Source organism: Mandrillus leucophaeus, unplaced genomic scaffold, assembly GCF_000951045.1.
Source record: "Mandrillus leucophaeus isolate KB7577 unplaced genomic scaffold, Mleu.le_1.0 Scaffold564, whole genome shotgun sequence".
Lineage (NCBI taxonomy): Eukaryota > Metazoa > Chordata > Mammalia > Primates > Cercopithecidae > Mandrillus > Mandrillus leucophaeus.
The window spans coordinates 782,997-790,523 of record NW_012106075.1 but is presented as its reverse complement, the minus strand read 5'-3'; the positions used below and the strand labels follow the sequence as shown (position 1 = coordinate 790,523).

Genomic DNA, 7,527 nt, shown 5'->3' with positions numbered 1-7,527 from the left:
CGCAGCCGCGGGCCGAGCCCCCCGCCACGGCTAGCCGCCTGGGGATGCTATTGTGCGCGCAGCCCGTCTCGCGGTTTGTTTTGGTCCTTTGAGGGTTGTTGTGAGGCCCAAGCCTCTGGCAGCGCTCCGCCTACCGACCGGCTGCTGCTGACCCTCCTGTGTGCCCGGGACCCACCCTGCGGGCCGATCGCAGGAGCCTTTGCACCCAGGTTGCCCTCGACCCAAAATAGACGGTACTGCCCCGTGCAGACTCGAGGCTTGGGCGTGAATGGACCTTTGGTTTTTTTCCCCATGCCCAGGGCTGGTCACCTTTGAGGTTGATAATTACAGACCCAGCGGAAAATGGGCGATGTCCCATTAGCCTCAGGCTTTCTCAGCCTGGGAGGTGTCACCTTTCTCAGCACTGGTCCCCTGCACCCCGAAGAGCCCCGGCACCGTTTTCTCCCCCGGAGTCAGATAGATGAGCTCCGGGTGAGAAAGGTGATTGGACAATTCATTTTCAATCACAATGAACATGAAATCATGTTTAAGCCTTAAAGTTTTTTTTTTTTTTAGCCTTTTCTATTTCGCAAGTACAGTTACACGAGGTTTTGGAATCTAAAGAATTTGCAAAGGCATATCGGGAGTGAAAATAATCTAAAGGGTGTGGCAGTTCTGATTGTTGCCAAGGGGCGTGTTAAAAGTGGGCTGACTTTGTTGCTTATCGGATAAAGTAATGCTACTTTTCTTATTTATTTATTTGTTTATTTATGAGACACTCGCTTTGTCGCCCAGCCTGGAGTGCAGTGGCGAGATCTCTGCTTACTGCAACCACCGCCTCCCGGCTTCAAGCGATTCTCCTGCCTCAGCCTCCCGAGTAGCTGGGATTACAGGCGCCTGCCACCACGCCCGCCTAATTTTTTTTTTTGTATTTTTACTAGAGACGGTATTTCACCACGTTGGCCAGGGTGGTCTTGAACTCCTGACCTCAGGTGATCCGATCCGCCTGCCCCGGCCTCCCAAAGTGCTGGGATTATACGTGTGAGTCACTGCGCCCGACCTACTTTTCATTTATTAGGAAAATAATTTAGAACTCAAGAAAAACAAGGTGTAATCATTCCAAACTAACAAGTAAGTTTTCAGTTAACCGTATCACCTTCCAAGTTTATTTCTACATTTGTCCATAACTTTGAAGTGGTTGTGAACTGTTCTTTTTTCATTCAATGTTAGTTACTATGTGGACTTCATATTTGTTATTTTTAGTAGTTGTGTTGTAGGACCTTGGCATATTACACTATAATTTATGAAGTCACTTTCCCATGATTGAAAATACAGGTTCTTTTCCATTTTTCCCCAATGCCGTACATTTATTTGCTAAAAACATCTGTGGAATATCTAGGAGTAACACTGTTTTTCTTTTTCAGAAAACTGATTGGGAGGTAGCTATTAAAAGTATTAATAAAAAGAACTTGTCAAAATCGCAAATACTGCTTGGAAAGGAAATTAAAATCTTAAAGGTATGTTACTTTATATAGTAGTATTCATATAAGGTTAAAACTTAATTTAAATGAATGCATGCTGCCATCCTTTGCAGTTTGGTAGTTGGGTCCAAGTTTGAGAATTTTCAACTGTTGCTCTCCTTTTTGCATGCTCACTTTTTTAAAACATTGAGTACTCAGAAGCTATTTTTAAGAACCAAAGCTCAGAGGGATTCTGTGAAGACTGAGTTTAGCTTCTCATCATTTCTCCTTTTTCCTAGTGACTGTGTTGTTGTTTGAGAAGAGGGCCAGGCAGACCCATCTTGTACACTGTTTTTACTTCTCCGGTTGTCCCCTTTCATGTTACTACTAAGTTTTTTGGGGAGAGTAGGGGCACTGGGGGTCTTTAAATTGAAGACAGTTATATTCCTTGGAGGTGGCTTTTTTAGATCACTCACAACCAGTGTTATCTAAGTGAGATGGTTTGAGAAGATGGTTAAGTAAATTTGGAAAACCCCATTTGCTAAATACTTCTTGGAGAGTCACAAAGCCTATGGCTCATTAAAGAAAGTCTGAAAAATTCTACAATGAAGAAACTGGTTTCAAAGTACTTAACGTAGCGTTTTCCAAACTAACACAAGTGTGGAACCCTCATTTAACACCCGATTTCTTCAAAACTGCTTTCTGTCGAGAGCTCTTTGCTAAGAATTGTAGCACTTTGAGCTAAAAATCATATTTTCTTTTAGTGAGATAATGTGCTTTTTGTTTGATCAGGCACATTTCTTATTCTTGAATTGAATTTTTCTAGTCTATTAATAGAAGTGTAATACTAGAAGTAGTGTGTAAGTGTATACTTTAATTTTATTTACATATTAAAATATAGTGAAAGTATTAGAATACTTACATATTTTTCATTCTCAATTTTCTTAATAGGAACTTCAGCATGAAAATATTGTAGCACTCTATGATGTTCAGGTACCTTATTTTGAAATTTTTTAAAAATTAAAAAAAAATTTTCTATTTCATACAGATTTAAGTGACTCTTAATAGAAATAAAAATGACTTTAATTCTTGTTGAAAAGATACATAGCTTGAGTTACATGTTTCTGAATTAAGAAATTATTTAAAACAGAACAGAGTAATAGGCTGAAAGAATATGCTGCATGAGTAAGTTTATTAACGATTGATAATGTACTAGAGAGGTAGCATTGTTTTAGGTGAGGTAGAGGAATATTGATACCAAATCTAGCATTCTCTGATGAATGTTGAAAGGACTATTAAAAACAGACCTTTTTTTTTTTTTTTTTTTTTTTTTTTTTTTTACGAAGTCTCACTCTGTCTCTTGGGCTGGAGTGCAGTGGCTTGATCTCGGCTCACTGCAACCGCCACCTCCCGGGTTCAAGCGATTCTCCTGCCTCAGCCTTCCGAGTAGCTGGGACTACAGGTGCGCACCACCACGCCAGGCTAATTTTTTTTTTTCTTTTTTGTATTTTTAGTAGAGATGGAGTTTCACTATGTTGGCCAGGCTTGTCTCGAACTCCTGACCTCAAGTCATCCTCCCATCTTGGTCTCCCAAAGTGCTGGGGTTACAGGCATGAGCCACTGTGCCCTGCCTAAATAGAAATTTTTTTTTTTAAACATTTTTTTATTTTGTGGAGATAGGGTCTCTCTATGTTGTTCAGGTTGGTCTTGAACTCCTGGGCTCAAGGGATCCTTCTGCCTCAGCCTCTCAAAGTGCTGGGATTACAGATGTGAGCCACCACACATGGCCTAAATAGAGCTTTTTCTTATTATGAAAGCACTATTTGTAAATTGAAGAAATGTTAGAAAATAAAAACAAAGACACTATGCATATTCATCTCCCAGTTATATCTATGATTATAGGTTATAGATATATTTGTGTATGCTATGGCATGAAGTAGAGGTGTATTTTATTTGGAATGGGAAGTAGGTTCTAAAGTCATCCTCTAAGGCAAAATTTCCGTATAGTCAAAATTACTCTTGGAAATCCTTTTCAGATCTCAGCATTGTAGAAAATTGCTGTTTTCTGGGTGTAGCACCAGATGAAGCAGCTGGCTTATATTTAGGGCCATCTTACGTTAAAAAATCTTTTAAATGCTAGAATCAGGCTGGGTGTGGTGGCTTGAGCCTGTAATTCTTGCTACTCAGGAGGCTGAGGCAGGAAGATCACTTGAGCACAGGAGTTCAGGGCTGCAGTGAGCTGTGATCATGCCACTGCAGTCCCGCCTGGACAACAGAGCAAGATCGTCCCTTAAAAAAAAAAAAAAAACCCAAAAAACTAGAATCACGTGTAGCTAGTGCGATACCATGTGAGAGCTGTAGGGACCAGAGACTCTCAGAGGGAACAGCAGATTCTGGTTTGCTCTCCACTGTCACTCCAGGGCAAGTCAGCATGCATGATTTACAGAAGTTCTTTCTTTTGCTTAGTCTGGACAGTTGAATTCGGTTAAGGTAAATGTATATGTTATGTGATCCTATTACATATATATTTCTAGCTAAAACCTCTTCTGTGTTCACTTGCATTACTGCATTCATTTGACAATTTTTTTTTTTTTTTTTTGAGACAGTCTCACTCTGTCGCCCAGGGTGGAGTGCAGTGGTGTGAGCTTGGCTCACTGCAACCTCTGCCTGCCGGGTTCAAGGAATTCTTGTGCCTCAGTCTCCCAAGTAGCTGGGATTATAGGCGCCTGCCACCATGTCCAGCTAATTTTTGTATTTTTGGTAGAGACAAGATTTCACCATGTTGGCCATGCTAGTCTGGAACTCCTGACCTCAGGTGATCCGCCCACTTCTGCCTCCCAAAGTGCTGGGATTACAGATGTGAGCCACCACTCCTGGCCTATTTTGTAAGTTTTTGAGTGACTCTTATGTGCCAGGCATTGTTCTAAGTGCTAGGAATCAAGCAGTGAATAAAACAAAGTCTTTGCTTTCAATATGTTTAGTTTTAGGCGGGTGAGACAAATGGACTGTTGTATATTTACTTTTTAAAAAATATTGTCATTTTTCTGCTGGGCACTGTGGCTCATACCTGTAATTCCAGGACTTTGGAAAGCCGAGGCAGGCGGGTCACCTGAGGTTGGGAATTCAAGACCAGCCTGACCAACATGGAGAAACCCCATTTCTACTAAAAATACAGAAATTAGCCAGGTGTGGTGGTAGGTGCCTGTAAAGCCAGCTACTCAGGAGCCTGAGGCAGGAGAATTACTTGAGCCCAGGAGGCAGAGGTTGCAGTGAGCTGAGATTGCGCCATTGCACTCCAGCCTGGGTAACAAGCGAAACTCCGTCTAAAAAAAAAAAAAAATTTTTTTTCGTGTGGTCATATCATAACACAAAGTAACTAAACTCATGTTATAAGATGTTTAAATTTTTTTGGCCAGGTGCGATGGCTCACGCCTGTAATCCGCACTTTGGGAGGCTGAGGCAAGCAGATCATCAGAGGTCAGGAGTTCAAGACCAGTCTGGCCAACATGGCGAAACTCTGTCTCTGCTAAAAATACAAAAATTAGCTGGGCGTGGTGGCGGGCACCTGTAATCCCGGTTACTCAGGAGGCTGAGGCGGGAGAATTGCTTGAACCAGGGAGGCGGAGGTTGCAGTGAGCTAAGATCGTACCACTGCACTCCAGCCTGGGTGACAGAGCCAGACTCCATCTTGGGGAAGAAGAAAAAGAAAAAGATGTTTAAGTTTTTCCGAAAAAGAAAAATGCTGTAAGAATTATGTATACCTTCTGAACATATTTTTGATTATTTAACTTCAATTTCTAGAATTGGAAAGACCGAGTCAAATAGCATGCACAGTGTTAAAGTTTTTGATTGTAGAGTATGATTGCTTTACAAAAACTTTACAATTTAAACTTCCATTCATGGAATATGTGAATGCAGTGGGTATATTTTATTACCTGTTCAGATAGCTGTAATTCGTTTCTTCATTTGAGAAATTCAAAGCAGCATGAAAAGGGGAGAAACCTTTCAAGTCAAAACTAAACTCATCTCTTCTCTCAGTCCCTAGTTGAAATGTTGGTTCTCCTCACTGCTGTTTGTATAGTTTGTCTTAGTCTCTGTAGACAGAGGGCACCAAGTGGTACAACTCAGTGCCTAGTACAAAAACTGTTAAATAATGTTAACTCTTTAGTTTCCCAATCTTGGAGATATACAGAAAACCCTGGCAATTGCAGAGTAGGTTTCATTTTGAAAGTATGCTTAGATTATTTTCTATCAGAATAAAAAGTATTTTTTAGTACCAGCTTTGATTATAGAATGAGGTATCATTAGGGAGAACATACTAAAAAATGTGAATTGTTAAACAATCAGGAATTTCACAGTGACTGCATTAAAATGTTTTATTTTATACATGGTATACTATTAGAACTAATATTTTTTTTTTTTTTTGAGAAGAAGTCTCACTTTTGTTGCCGAGGGTGGAGTGCAATGGCATGATCTCAGCTCATTGCACCTCTGCCTCCTGGGTTCAAGGGATTCTCCTGCCTCAGTCTCCTGAGTAGCTGGGATTAAGGTGGGAGCTGCATTGGCCAGGAATTGAACCTGGGTCTCCTGCATGGGAGGCGAGAATTCTACCACTGAACCACCAGTGCTTTGAAACTTCTACCAGTGCACCATCAGTGCTTTGAAACTAATTTATAAAAACAAACTTAAGAAGTATCAGGCTGAGCGTGGTGGCTCGTGCCTGTAATCCCAGCACTTTGGGAGGCCAAGGCAGGCGGATCACCTGAGGTCAGGAGTTTGAGACCAGCCTGACCAACATGGAGAAACCCTGTCTCCACTAAAAATACAAAATTAGTCGGGCATGGTGGCACATACCTCTAATTCCAGCTACTCGGGAGGCTGAAGTAGGAGAATCTCTTGAACCCAAGAGGCGGAGGTTGCGATGAGCCGAGATCGCACCATTGCACACCAGCCTGGGTAACGAGGGAAACTCTACCTCAAAAACAAAACAAACAAGAAGTATTAATCAGATGTCTTAAACGTTTGGCTGTTAAACAGAGTCTTGACCTAATACTTTATATTTGTTTTCTTGATTCAAATTGTTCATCAATGGGTACAGTATGTTTAGGAACTAATATAGTAACTGTCAACTTGGAGTGAATGTCATTTTTACTGACCATTAGTTTTGGTTATCTGTCTGAAGTTTATAAATTGAGAACTTTTGACATTGTAAAAATCAGCTTTCAGTTTAGATGAGACTTAAAAAGAAGTGCATTTTCCCTCTGATTCCAAAAGTAATATATGCCCACAGTTAAAATAATCAAATACTGTGCGAATGGTAAATTAGAAAAGAGATGGCAGTTCCCAGAGATAACCACTGTTTGGTATATTTTAGAATTTTCTAAATATGTATATCAGTCTATAACCATTTATACTTGGTTTTTAAAGCTTTTCATTTTGAGAGAAATGGTAGTGTTTGTACAGAAATGCAACTTGTTTTATTAAGCTTGATGTGTCTTAGATACTTTGTCATAATCAGTATAGGTATTGTAGGGCTAAATGATAATTTACTTAAAACCCAATTATAAGCCAGGCATGGTGGCTCACACCATAATCTCAGTGCTTTGGGAAGCTGAAGCAGGAGGATTGCTTGAGGCCAGAAGTTCAAGACCAGCCTGTGCAACATAGTGAGACCCTGTTTCTACAAAAAATAAAGTTAGCCAGATGTGCTGGCACATACCTGTAATCCCAGCTACTTGGGAGGCTAAAATGGAAGGAAGGCTTGAGCCCAGGAACTTGAAGTTACAGTGAGCTGTGATTGCACCACTGGCCACTGTACTCCGGCTTAGGGGACAGAGTGAGTCCTGTCGCCTAAAAAACCACCGAATTATGGCTATTTGGAGTGTTTCCTATTTTTTCTGTATCGGAAACAGTACTGCAGAGAAAACTGTGTACATATATCTGTGTGTGTTTTTGTAGTGTTCCTGTAGAATAAATTCCTTGAAGTGGAATTGCTTGGTCAAAGATATTAGCTATCTTTTAAAAGATTATACCAATTCTTTCTGTCACCCAGGCTGGAGTGCAGTGACACAATCTCGGCTCACTGCAA

General features: G+C 40.7%; 1 protein-coding gene and 1 non-coding gene across 3 annotated transcripts in view; one reads left to right on the top strand and one right to left on the bottom strand.

The window, feature by feature from the left end:
• The first annotated feature begins 1,406 nt into the window (after positions 1-1,406).
• Positions 1,407-7,527, top strand: part of ULK2 (unc-51 like autophagy activating kinase 2) — a 123,570-nt gene continuing 117,449 nt past the window's right edge. For both annotated transcript variants that reach the window (XM_011998258.1, XM_011998259.1), the window contains exons 1-2: positions 1,407-1,496; positions 2,391-2,432. The gene's annotated coding sequence lies outside the window, so the exon portion shown is untranslated. The remainder of the gene's footprint in view (positions 1,497-2,390; positions 2,433-7,527) is intronic.
• On the bottom strand, positions 5,997-6,067 carry TRNAG-CCC. Its single transcript has one exon. It is a non-coding gene; the product is annotated as a tRNA-Gly (tRNA).